Source organism: Pan paniscus, chromosome 13, assembly GCF_029289425.2.
Source record: "Pan paniscus chromosome 13, NHGRI_mPanPan1-v2.0_pri, whole genome shotgun sequence".
NCBI lineage: Eukaryota > Metazoa > Chordata > Mammalia > Primates > Hominidae > Pan > Pan paniscus.
In genome coordinates this window covers 83,512,726-83,525,965 of record NC_073262.2, presented here as the reverse complement: position 1 = coordinate 83,525,965, position 13,240 = coordinate 83,512,726, and the positions used below count along the sequence as shown (strand labels likewise).

The 13,240-nt window shown below is 38.2% G+C and overlaps 1 pseudogene; it reads left to right on the top strand.

Moving 5' to 3' along the window:
* Nucleotides 1-281: 281 nt before the first annotated feature.
* On the top strand, nt 282-4,718 carry LOC100974147 (ferritin heavy chain-like; annotated as a pseudogene).
* Nucleotides 4,719-13,240: the final 8,522 nt, after the last annotated feature.

The following is a 13,240-nucleotide window of genomic DNA, read 5'->3' as shown; positions in this document are numbered from 1 at the left end:
ATTTATAGCTATTGTAAATGGGATTACTTTTTTACTTTATTTTTCAGATTGTTTGCTGTTGGTTTATAGAAATGTTACCATTTTTTATGTTGATTTTGTATCCTGAAACTTTACTGAATTTATCAGTTCTAATAGTTTTATGGTGGCATCTTTAGGTTTTTCCAAATATAAGATCATATCATCTGCAATTAAGAATAAGTTGACTTCTTCCTTTCCAATTTGGATATGCTTTATTTCCCTTTCTTGTCTGATTGCTCTAGCTAGTATGATGTTGAATAACAATGGTGAAAGTGGGCATCCATGTTGTGTTCCAGGTCTTACAGGAAAGGCTCTCAGTTGTTCCCCATTCAATGATGCCAGTTGTGGGTCTGTTGTATATGGCTTTTATTGTGTTGAGATATGTTCCGTCTATTCCCAGTTATTTTAGGGTTTTTATCATGAAAGGGTGTTGAATTTTTTCAAAGGCTTTCAGCATCAATTGAAATGATCATATAATTTTTGTCCTTTATTCTGTCATACGATGTATCACATTGATTTATTTGTGTATGTTAAACCATCCTAGCATCCCTGGGAAAAACTCCACTTGGTCATGATGAATGAGCTTTTTAATGTGTTGTTGAATTTGGCTTTCTAGTATTTTGTTGAGGATTTTTACATCAATAATCATCAGGAATTTTGGCCTGTAGTTTTCTTTTCCTGATGTGGCTTTGTCTGGTTTTGGATTCAGTAATTCTGGCCTTGTGGACTGAGTTTGGACGTATTCCCTCCTCCTCTACTTTTTGAAATAATTTGAGTAGAATTGGCATTAGTTCTTTTTAAAATGTTTGGTAGAATTCAGCAGTAAAGTCATTGAGTCCTGGGCCTTTCTTTTCTAGGATAATTCTTATTATGGCTTTGATCTCACAACTTGTTATTAGTCTGTTCAGGTTTTGGATTTTTTTGTGGTTCAATCTTGTTACATTTTACATATCTAGGAATTTATCCATTTATTTTAGGTTTTTCTATTTATTGGCATATCATTGGTCACAGTATTCTCTAATGGTCCTTTAAGTTTCTGCTGTGTTAATTGTAATGTCTCCTTTTTCATCTCTGATTTCATTTATTTGTGTCTTCTCTCTTTTTTAATTAATTGGTTAAAGGTTTGTCAATATTATTTGTCTTTTCCAAAAACCAACTTTTTAACTTGGTATGATTTGGCTGTGTTCCCACCCAAATCTTGCCTTGAATTGTAATAATCCCCACGTGTCAAGGGTGGGGCCAGGTGGAGATAATTGAATCATGGGGGCAATTTCCCCCATACTGTTCTTGTGGTAGTGAATAAGTCTCATGAGATTTGATGGATTTACAAATGGGAGTTCCCCTCCGCAAGGACTCTTGCCTGCTGCCATGCAAGACATGACTTTGCTCCTCATTCACTTTCTGCTATCATTGTGAGGCCTCCCCAGGCATGTGTAACTGTGAGCTGATTAAGCCTCTTTCCTTTATATATTACCCAGTCTCAGGTACGTCTTTATTAGCAACATGAGAACAGACTAAAACATAATTCATTTATCTTTTGTATTGTTGTTTTTATTTCAATTTCATTTATTTCTGCTCTGATCTTTATTATTTCTTTTCTTCTACTAAATTTGAATTTGGTTTGCTGTTGCTTTTTTAGTTCTTTAAGATGCATAGTTGTTTATTTGATGTTTTTCTACTTTTTTCATGTAGCTACTTATTGCTATAAGATCTCCATTTAGTATTCCTTTCACTGTATTTCATAGATTTTGTTTTGTTGTGTTTCAATTTTCATTTGTTTCTAGAAATTTTTAAATTTCCTTAATTTCTTTATTGACCTACTGGTCATTCAGGAGCATATTGTTCAATTTCCATGTTTGTATAGTTTCCAGAGTTCCTCTTGGTGATGATTTCTAGTTTTACTCCACTGTGTTCAGAGAAGGTACTTGATTTGATTTCAATTTTTTTGAATTTTTTACTACTTGTTTTGTTGTGTATTAAAACTCAAACAGATAATTAAAAATAGCTATGGTCTATACTTGAGAATTATCCAGATATTCATGCCAAGGAAAAGAATGTATATTATGCATGAGTTGGATGAAATATACTATACATATCTATTATATCCATTTGGTCTATAGTGCATATTAAGTCTGATGTTTCTTTGTCGATTTGTTGTCTGTATGATCTCCAATGCTGAAAGAGGAGTGTCGAAGTCTCCATCTATTATTGTATTGAGATTTATCTCTCTCTTTAGTTCTAATAATATTTGCTTTATATGCCTGTGTGCTCCAGTGTTGGGTGCATACATATTTACAATTGTTACATTCTCTTGCTGAATTGACCCCTTTATAATCATGTAATGTCTTTCTTTGTCTCTTTTTATAAATTTTGTCCTGAAATCTATTTTTTCTGATATAAATATAGCTACCCTGCTCTTTTTTAGTTTGCATTTTCATAGAATATTTTTTTCATCCGTTTATTTTCAGGCTATGTTTGTCTTTGTAAGTGAAGTGTGTTTCTTGCATGCAACAGATCATTTGGTCTTTTTTTTTTTATTCACTCATCCACTCTATGTCTTTTGATGGGAGAGCTTAGTTCATTTACATTAAATCTTATTTTTAATAAGTAAAAACATACTCCTGCCATTTTGTTATTTGTTTTCTGGTTGTTTTGTGATCTTCACTTTCTTTCTGTCTTCCTTTCAGCAAAGGTGATTTTCTCTGGTGGTATGTTTTAACTTCTTGCCTTTTATTTATTTATTTTTTTTGTAGCTGTTGTAGTTTTTGATTTGAGGTTTCCACGAGGCTTGCAAATAATATCTTATAACCCATTATTTTAAACTGATGATAACTTATCACTAACTGCATAAACAAACACTCAGAAAGAAAACTAATAAAAACTGTACACTTTGACTTCATCCCCCAGCTTTTAAACTTTTTGTTGTTTGCATTTAAATTTTATTGTACTGTCTATGTCTTAAGAAGTTGTGGTTATTTCTGATTGGTTCATCTTTTTTATCTTTCTACTCAAGATATGAGTAGTTAACACACCAAAATTGCAGTGTTTTTTTGTTCTCTTTCTGTGTACTTCCTATTATTAGTGAGTTTTTCACCTTCAAATGATTTCTAATTCATTAACATCCTTTTATTTCAGACTGAAGAACTTCTTTCAGCATTTCTTATAGGACAGATCTGGTATTGATGAAATCCCTTATTTTAGTTTGTCTGGAGAAGTCTTTATTTCTCCCACATTTTTAAAGGATATTTTCACTGGATATACTATTCTAGGATAAAAGACTTTTTCCTTCAGTGCTTTAGCTATGTCACGCCACTCTCTCCTGGCCCTTAAGGTTTCCACTGAGAAATTTGCTGCCAGTCATATAGAAGGTTCTTGGCATGTTATTTGTTTTTATTCTCTTGCTTCTTTTAGGATCCTTTCTGTATTCTCAACCTTTTGAAGTTTGATTACTAAATGTCTTGAGGTAGTCTTATTTAATAAGGTTTAAATCTGCTTGTTTTTATATAACTTTCTTGTTCTTGAATATTGATGTCTTTCTCTAGGTTTGGGAAGTTCTCTGTGATTATCCCTTTGAATAAACTTTCTACTCTGCTATCTCTCTCTCTACTGGCCAATAACTCTTAGATTTGCCCTTTTGAGGCTATTTTCTAGATCTTGTAGGTATGCTTCATGCTTTTTTCTTTTATTATCTCTGAGTGGATATTTTCAAATAGCCTGTCGTCAAGCTCGCCAATTCTGCTTGGTCAACTCTGCTATTAAGAGTCTCTGATGCGAGACGTTCTTCGCCGAGAGTCGTAGGGGTTTCCTGCTTCAACAGGGCTTGGACGGAACCCGGCGCTCGTCCCCCACCCCGGCCGGCCGCCCATAGCCAGCCCTCCGTCACCTCTTCACGGCGCCCTCGGACTGCCCCAAGGCTCCCGCCGCTGCTCCAGCGCGGCGCAGCCACTGCCGCCGCCGCCGCCTCTCCTTAGTCGCCGCCATGACGACCGCGTCCACCTCGCAGGTGCGCCAGAACTACCACCAGGACTCAGAGGCCGTCATCAACCGCCAGATCAACCTGGAGCACTACGCCTCCTACGTTTACCTGTCCCTGTCTTACTACTTTGACCGTGATGATGTGGCTTTGAAGAACTTTGCCAAATACTTTCTTCACCAATCTCATGAGGAGAGGGGACATGCTGAGAAACTGATGAAGCTGCAGAACCAATGAGGTGGCCGAATCTTCCTTCAGGATATCAAGAAACCAGACTGTGATGACTGGGAGAGCGGGCTGAATGCGATGGAGTGTGCATTACATTTGGAAAAAAATGTGAATCAGTCACTACTGGAACTGCACAAACTGGCCACTGACAAAAATGACCCCCATTTGTGTGACTTCATTGAGACACATTACCTGAATGAGCAGGTGAAAGCCATCAAAGAATTGGGTGACCATGTGACCAACTTGCGCAAGATGGGAGCGCCCGAATCTGGCGTGGCAGAATATCTCTTTGACAAGCACACCTTGGGAGACAGTGATAATGAAAGCTAAGCCTCAGGCTAATTTCCCCATAGCCATGGGGTGACTTCCCTGGTCACCAAGGCAGTGCATGCATGTTGGGGTTTCCTTTACCTTTTCTATAAGTTGTACCAAAACATCCACTTAAGTTCTTTGATTTGTACCATTCCTTCAAATAAAGAAATTTGGTACCCAAAAAAAAGAGTCTCTGATGCATTCTTCAGTACATCAATTACATTTTTTCAGCCCCAGAATTTCTGTTGATTGCTTTTAATAATTTCAATCTGTTTGTTAAATTTATCTGATAGGATTCTAAATTCATTCTCTGTGTCATCTTGGATTTTGCTGAGCTTCCTTAAAATAGCTATTTTTAATTCTCTGTCTAAAAGGTCACATATCTCTGTCTCTCTGGGATTAGTCACTGTTGCCTTATTTAGTTTGTTTGGTGGGATCATGTTTTCCTGGAAAGTCTTAATGCTTATGAATATTCATCAGCTGCTGCGCATGGAAGAGTTAAATATTTATTGTAATCTTCACAGTCTGGGCTTCTTTGTATTTGTCCTTCTTGGGAAGGCTTTCCAGATACTTAAAGTGAGTTGGGTGTGTAATCTGATTCTTTTGTCACTGAAGTCATATCTGCTTTAGGGGTTACCCCAAGCCCAGTAGCACTGTGGACTTTTCAGACTTATAGAGGTGCCATCTTGGTGGTCTTGGATAAGATCCAAAATAATTTCTTGGGTTATCAGACGGAGACCTTTGTTTTTTTACTTTTCCTAAACAAATGGAGCCTCTCTTTCCCTGCTGACCTGGCTGGAGTTGGGGTACAGATGATGCAAGCATCCCTGTGGCCACCACTACTGGGACTGCACTGGGTTAGATTTAACGTCAGCATAGCACTAGGTCTTGCTAACACCCATGGTGACCACTGCTTGGCTACCACCTATGTTCACACCAGGCCCAAGGGCTCTTCATTCAGCAGGTGGCAAATCTAGGCAGGCTTGTGTCCTTCCCTCCCCAGCTCTGTATGGGTCCAGAAATGCCATCTGGGAGCCAGTGCCTGGAATTGAAAACCACAGGAATCTACATGGTGCTCTATCTTACTGAGCCTGAGCTGGCACCCAAACCTCAAGACAAAGTCCTCCTCATTCTTTCTTCCCCTTCGGTCAAGGGAGGAGTCTCCCTCCTTCGTCACCACCACCTGGCAAGTACTGCCTGGCTACCACTGATGTTCACTCAAGGCCCAAGGACTCTTCAGTCAGCTTGTGATGAATATTGTCATTCCCAAGTCTCTCCTTTCATGGCAGTGAGCTCCCCTCTGGGCCAGGGAAGTTCCAGAAATGCCATCCAAGAACAAAGGCCTAGAACTGGGGATCTCAGTAGCTTGCTTGGTGCTCTACTCCACCGTGGTCATGCTGGCATCCAAGCTGCAAGACAAAGTCTCTTTTACTCCTCCCTCTCCTTTCTTCAAGCAGAATGGATCTCTCCAGGCAGCCAACATAGTTGGGAACTTGCTGGGTCATACCCGAAGTCAGCAGGGCTCTGAGTTTCACCCAAATCCCACAGTGAGTACTGCCTGGCTACCACTGCTGATTATTCAGAACCCAAGGGCTCCTTGGTCAGGAGGCAATAAATTCTGCTAGTACTGTTTTTTTCCCTTCAAGGCAGTGGGTTCTGTTCTGGCCCAGGATGTGTTTAGAAATATTATTCAGTTTCAGAAGCTGGGGCCTGGAACAGGGCCTTCGGACTCTGCCTAGTGTCTTATTATACTGTGGCTGAGCTGGTATCCCAGTTTCAAGACAAAGTCCTCTTTATTCTTTCCTCTCCTCTCCTCAAGTGGAAGGAAGGGACCTCTCCTGAAGCTATGAGCTATGCTGCCTGGGGTTGGGGAAGAGGTAACACCAGTACTCCCTTGGTCATCTTGGCTGGTATCTCACTAGGTTGCATGCACCCCAACTCCACTGGCTCCGACTATAGCACAGCACCAAAGCTTGCCTAGGAATTGCAGTCCTTGTGGCCTAGACTGCTTTTCAGGTTTATTGAGGGCCTCAGAGCACTTTAGCCTGTGGTGGCAGGACTTGCTGGAACTCAGGTTCTGACTACTGGGCTGGATGATTTGCCTCTGGCTAGGGCTGGTCTAAATGCTCCTTCTGTGGGTGCAAGCTGAGTTCTGCCCCATATTGCTTTCCACTGCTACAAGGCAGCACTGAGTTCCAATGCAAAGTCCCATAGTCACTGCACTCTCCCTCTCTCTAGTACACAGATTCTCTCTTTGTGCCAGGTGGCTGCTACCAGGGGATGAGGGAGGAGTGGTGTACATTATTCAAGACTGTCTTTTCTACCCTCCTCAATGCCTCTTTCCTTAATATGATGTTAAAACCAAGTACTGCGTTTGCTCACCTGATTTTTGGTTGTTATGAAGGTTCTTTTTTGTGTAGTTTTTCAATTTAGTGTTCCTGAAGTGGGGAGAATGGCTAGATGCTTCTATTTGACCATCTTGCCCAAGTAAATATGTTTTCATAAAATTTGGGGTAACTTTCTCAGAAATCTACTATAATTCTTTGAATTAAGGCATTACTTCCAGAAAAGGCCTGCCAACCTGAAAATACATGAGCCAACCAACTATCACATTAACATGATTCAGTAGCTTTTACTTGTAAGCATGTAAAGCAATAGAGGGACCAGGCATTAGACATTTTGATAGAACTGAAGGGAAGAAAGGTGGCAACAGAAAACACTGAAGCACTAATAATGAACAAAAGCCAAATACTGTGTTAAGTGTAAACCCTATTTTCTAGAATAAATCAAAGCATATATTTGTGACATAATTACAAGATTTTTAGGTAAAGTTAGCAGTCAAAGTCCTGGAAGAAAACTTCAGCTGAATGTTTTGAGTGTAATGAGAATGGATACTAATTGAGTAATTAGATACTATTTTAATAAAGAGGGTGTTTACTGTGGGTAAGGTGTGGGGAAACTACAAGTGATACTGTAATCCTCCAGAACTAATTAACAGCTGTTACCACACCACACAAGAAGGGGAAAGGGAGGTAACAGTATCTGGAGCCGAGATTATCACCCAGGTGAGAAGTTGACATGAGAAAAAATATATACCTGGCATCCAGAGACATAGAAGGCTGGGGGAGAGGGCTGCCTGACATGAGATGTGACTTCTGGTTGAGAGATCAGAAAATCTGTGGTATAAATACCGTAATCTCACTTTATTTCTTTTGATCTCATGTTAGCGATCTTCATTAATCAAACCCGACTGGAAGCCACAGTGCAAGGGAGCTCAGTATTGCTCACAAATGTTGGCCTTCCAGAGCAAAGAACAGGAAAGAGAAGAGTGGATAGGTTGTCTACAATGGCAATTCTTTCAGATGAATATCTTTCACTTGAAAGATATTCTAAAAACCAAATCTTTTGTAAATGTATAAAAACATTTGCTTTCAGGGTTTAGATTTAATGAAAATATTTCCATATAAATAAAAATTTTCAAAGATATAAAATAAATTCTAGAAAATTTATTTTGAGGATTTATACAGAAGTTGGACTGCTTTCCAGTGGAATCCTCCATATGCTCTCTGTAATATATACTTGATCAGAAGTTAGGTTAGCTTAAATAAGTGAAAAGTATATCCCAACTGTATTTTATTTCTGTAACTGTAGCTATCTTAAGTCAGAAAACTAATATTTTAATGTTGCCTTAATGAAAAGGTAGAGATGAAATATTCAGCATATTTTGTGTTAGTGAAGTTTTAACCAGTTTACATTACCTGGCATCCAAGTGGGATATATTTATTTTCTTGGACAGTAAACTAAATTATTCTGTTAGCAACCATAGTTGCGGTTTTTTTGTTTTTGTTTTTGTTTTTTGAGACAGAGTCTCGCTCTGTCACCCAGGCTGGACTGCAGTGGCATGATCATGGCTCACTGCAACCTCTGCCTCCCCAGGCTCAAGCGATACTCCCACCTCAGCCTCTGGAATAGCTGGGACTACAGGTGCGTGCCACCAAACTTAGCTAATTAAAAAAAAATTTTTTTTTTTTTGTAGAGGTGAGGTCCAGTATATTGCCCAGGCTGGTCTCAAACTGTTGAGCTCAAACAATCCTCCTGCCTTGGCCTCCCAAAATGGGATTACAGGCATGAGCCACCATACCTGGTCCATGCACACAATATCTTTACAACATCTAAGAAAACCAGATGAAAGATCACAGTGTCTGGTTGTAGCACAATAATAATAAAATATATGTTGAAGAGGATAGGAAGGACAGTTTTACATTATCCAAATCACCTCTTTTCCAATTCCAGGCAGCAGAGCATGAAAAGACATACTCTCCACTTGGCGGGAAGAGAGGAAAGTAAGCACAGGATTTTCCGCTGGATCCCAACACTGAGTCCACCACAGTAAAACTCAGCACCAGGCAGACCCCACAACTTCAGAATCCAGGCTGCTATTCACAGACTAATCCTCTAGACCCACCTCAGTACCAGATGGTACCACACAGCTCAAGGTTTTAGGTTTGTGTGGTAGACTCAATCTCTATCTTTCACCACTGCCAGCCTGACTTCAGAGATCCTGGGCTCTGGACAGTCCTCAGTGGCAGGCAACCCTCAGGAGCCTCAGGCTTCTGGCACATCCCAGTACCAGCCAGCTGCCACAGGCCCTGACCTTCTAGCAACACTGTCCCATGTATTCCAGACTTCTAGCATACCACAGTGCCATGCTGATTGCATCTATTGAGGCTCAGGTGTGCCTCAGAGCTGTGCCTGCTGCAGTAGGCCCCACGTCTCTGGCATGCCCCAATGCCATGTTGGTAACATTGACCCTGGGCATCTGGAATTCCCTAGCACTGAACTGACCATAGTGGGGCCCAGGCTTCTCGAGTGCTCCAGTCCCATGCTGGCTGCAAGTACCGTGGGCTTCTGGCACACCCCACCATTGCTCCTGCCACATGACTTTCCAATGCAAAGCAAAACTGTAAAGATTTGAATAAATAGCTACTTTTTCAAATGCACAGATGTCAATACACAGCTACAAGGATCAAGAACAATTACAGAAACATGACATCACCAAAAGGACAAAAAAATTTCCAGCGATTGACCCTAAAGAAATAGAGATATATTAACTCTCTGAAAAATAATTCAAAATAATCGTTTTAAGGAAACTTGACAATAATTATAATAATATGCAACAGAAATCCTTGAACTGAAAAGTACAGTTAATGAAATGGAAATGAAATAGAGAGCATCAACAGCAGAATTAATCAAGCAGAACCAATCTGTGAATTTGAAGACTGGTTATTTGAAAATACAGTCAAAGGAAAAAAAAGATAAAATAATGAAAAGGAATAAGAAAAGCTTATAATATTTATGACACAGCATCAAAAATAGCCTTGATGGATACAACGTTCATAGTTGGAAATTTTTTTCCTTCAGCCCGTTGTACATATCATCTCTCTTTCCCAGCCTGTAAGGTTTCTGCTAAGAAGTCTGCTATTAGCTGTATTAGAACTTCCTTATATGGTATTTGCTTCTGTTCCCTTGCTGCTTTCAGCATCCTCTCTTTGATTGTCGACAGTTTGATTATAATATGTCCTGGGGTTGTTTTATTTGAATTTAATATGATTGGAGACCTTGACCTTTGTTTACGTAGTTATTGACATCTTTCACTAGGTTTAGAAAGGTTTATGCTACTATTTCCTTAAATAAGCTTTGTACTCCTTTAGTTTTTTTCCTTTTTTGAACTTCTAAGACTAGAATTAAACAGGAGGAAATACTTCCAAACTCATTTTACAAGACCAGCATCACCTTGATACCAAAGCCAGACAAAGACACTACAGAAAAAGAAAATTGCAGGCCAGTATCACTGATAAACATAGGTGCAAAAATTATTAACAAAATACTAGCAAACAAAATTCAACAGCACATTAAAAAGATCATTCACCAAGATAGATAGGGATTCATTTTAGGGCTGCCAGAAGGATATAACATACACAAATCAATAAATGTGACACATCACATTAACAGAATAAAGAATAAAAACCATATGATAATTTCAATAGATACAGAAAAAGCATTTTATAAAATTTAACATTCTTTCATGATTAAAAACTCTCAAACTAGGTATAGAAGGAATGTTCCTCAACACAATAAAAGCTATGTATCACAATCCCACAGCTAACATACTTAACAGGGAAAATTTGAAACTTTTCCTCAAAATCAGGAACAATACAAGATGTCCAATATTGCTACTTCTATCTAATATACTGCTGAAGAATTTAGCCAGAGCAATTAGACAAGAGGAAGAAATAGAAAGCACTCAAATTAGAAAGGAAGAAGTTAAAATTTCCCTGTTTGCAGATAACATGATTTTATATATAGAAAATCCTAAAGACTCCACTAAAATACTGTTAGAACTAATAAGCAAATTCAGTAAAGTTACAGGATACAAAAAAATCAACATATAAAAATCAGTATCATTTGTAAACTCTGACTGTGAACTACAGTCATTTGCCACATAGTGGCATTTCATTAAATGATGAACAACATATACCCCAAAAATAATCATGCTGTATTTGTAAGGTACCGTTTCTATGTATAGATATATTCAGATACACAAATACTTACCATTGTGCTATAATTACCTGCCATATTCAGCATAGTAACAAGCTGTAGAGTTTTGTAGTCAAGGAGCAATATTCTATACAACATATCCTAGGTGTGCAGTAAGCTATACCATCTAGGTTTGTGTAAGTATACTTTATGACATTCACAAAATAATGAAATCACCTAACAACACATTTCTTAGAATGTATCTTTGTCATTAAGTGATGCATGACTGTATCTGAAAAATAAATTTAAAAAATCCAATTTTTAATAGCTACAAGAAAGAAAACACTTAAAAATAAATTTAACCAAGGAGGTGAAAACACTACACTGAAAACTGTGAGACATTGAGAAAGAAATTGAAAAAAATACAAATAATTGAAAAGATATCCCATGTTATGATTGAGAAGAATTAATATGGTTAAAATATCCAGACCATCTAAAGTGATCTACAGATTCATTTCAATCCCTATCAAAATGCCAATAACATTCTTCATAGAAATAGAAAAAAAATCCTAAAATTCATGTGGAAAAGACCATGAATAGCCAAAGCCATCCTGAGAAAAAACACAGCTGCAGGCATTATACTACCTGACTTGAAAATATACTACAAAGTTATAGTAATCAAAACAGCATGATATTGGCATAAAAACAGACAAATAGAACAATGAAATAGAATAGATAACCCAGAAATAAGTCCATATATTTATAGCTACTGATTTTTGAGAAAAGCACCAAGAACACACAATGGGGAAGGACAGTCTCTTCAACAAATAGTGTTGGGAGAATTGAATATTCACATGCAGAGGAATGAAATTGGAACACCATATGCTTTTTACAGAGGAGGTAACTTTTTACAGAGGAAGTAATTTTCTGAAGGTCACACAGCTAGTAAGTGGATTGAACAAGGCAACCTGACTCTGGAGTTTGAGTTCTTAACTAGTATTTGATTTTACTTATTACCAGACTTCGAAAGAGAATGCCCAGATTCTTTCTTTTTGCTCTGAATTACTAAATGACTTTTATATATTATAAAGGAATGATATGTACCTTGATTATAGTTTTATATGTTACACTAAGAACATACTCTAAAGTGGCTTTCATAAAGATGATTACAAATAATATAGACAGGGCCAGGCACAGAGCTCATGCCTGTAATCCCAGCACTTTGGGAGGCTGAGGTGGGCAGATCACGAGGTCAGAAGATCAAGATCATCCTGGCTAACATGGTGAAACCCCGTCTCTACTAAAAATACAAAAAATTAGCCAGGCATGATGGCACGCACCTGCAGTCCCAGCTACTCAGGAGGCTGAGGCAGGAGAATTGCTTGAACCCGGGAAGTGGAGGTTGCAGTGAACCGAGATCCTGCCACTGCACTCCAGCCTGGGAGACAGAGCAAGACTCCATCTCAAAAATAATAATAATAATATAGACAATCCTTAGCTCTTTCATTAAAGCAAAATCAGTTAACTAGTTCTTTTGCCTCTATAAGATAGCAATGATAATTTCAACTAGTTCGTTTATTGAAATAACTCAGTTTTAGGGAGGGACTTGTTTAGTTAACCTATTACTTTTGCATTATGCAGACGTAAGCCATGTGAGTGATGTTAACTCAAAACATGCTAGCATTATCATTGTTTCCAAAGCAATTAGTGTGCTGTTTGGAAAAACAATGCCTGGACATCTCCCTCTCATAATTTAGTAGTGTTGGTATAAAGGCATTTAAAAAACCTGCTAAAAACTAAAACTAAAAAAGAAAGAAAAAGAAGACAAAAAAGCCCTGGGGAGAGCATTTCCTTTCAAAGAAAGACGGCTAAATTAATCTAACAAATGTTGAATACATTCAGCCAACTGTTTAATGAAATTGGGAAATCTAGGCTCCTTAGGAAAGGATTTCTTATAGTGGCATTACAGGACTGGCATGGGAAAGGCAGGAAGACAATCCTTCTATCCAATTTCTATTGAGCTTTGTAAAAGCCATCCAATTATAAATGCATTCTTTCTCTGATCTGGGGCTCTCCTGTGCATTTTAAACTCCTCTGAGTATTTTTATCTTTGCTCATATTAAGAGGTTCTATACTAAGTTATCTTTAGTGAGAGCTTTTTCAAGCATATTT